An 828-nucleotide genomic window follows, 5' to 3' on the forward strand; every position below is an offset into this window, starting at 1 on the left:
AGTGTTAGGGCAGTGAGGAAAGAATTACCTGGTGCTCTCATAAAAGCAAACAAGTACTATACAGCTATTGCAGGGATTACAAGGGCTGTGTGGGACGATATTAAATAGGTAAGTCTGTATCACAATATGGCGAATGGCGTCCATTATGGGATTGTGTCAGTGGAAGCATAAGCAGGTGCCCCATTCCACGGGATAATTTATTTATGAGTGGCTCTGTAAATGACTTTAATTGTTTAGTGAAATGGAAATGTTTTCTTTCTGTCAATGAAGTGCATTACATCTTCACTTTTCCCTTCATTGTTTTCCGTTGTTGATGACCAATTGTCTTTTGTATTCCTCCTCCTGATGTCAAATATTTTTTAACCCATTCATGCTTTAGCGAAGTAAACAGCAATGTTGTCTAACCGCGACTCGACACGAATCTTATTGGAAGTAGGAATAGTACCAGTTGTATTACTATGAGGAAGTGCATTCATATGAATAACTTCTCCTCACCACAATAGTCATAATCATACATATCTTTGCATGTGTGTGCTTACATGTTTGTCGTAGGTTATAATTTCTTTCGTTGGAGTGTCTCTGTTTTGAGTCTAATAATGAGTAGTGAGTTATCATAACTATGACTGCACCACCACTTCTGTATTTTGGAGCAGGGAAATATGTTAATATTCTGTATGTGCAGTAAGGGTGATGAAAGTTCATTGAGAGAGTGAGTGATCACCTGTGTGGCTTACATTTTTATCACTAGCGTATCTATGAATATGATGATTGTGTAGAGGGGCAAATAATCTAAGTGACTGTGATGACAAGAAAAGACACTTGTTGTTC

This window comes from Trypanosoma equiperdum (assembly GCF_001457755.1).
Source record: "Trypanosoma equiperdum strain OVI genome assembly, contig: ctg_1900, whole genome shotgun sequence".
Lineage (NCBI taxonomy): Eukaryota > Euglenozoa > Kinetoplastea > Trypanosomatida > Trypanosomatidae > Trypanosoma > Trypanosoma equiperdum.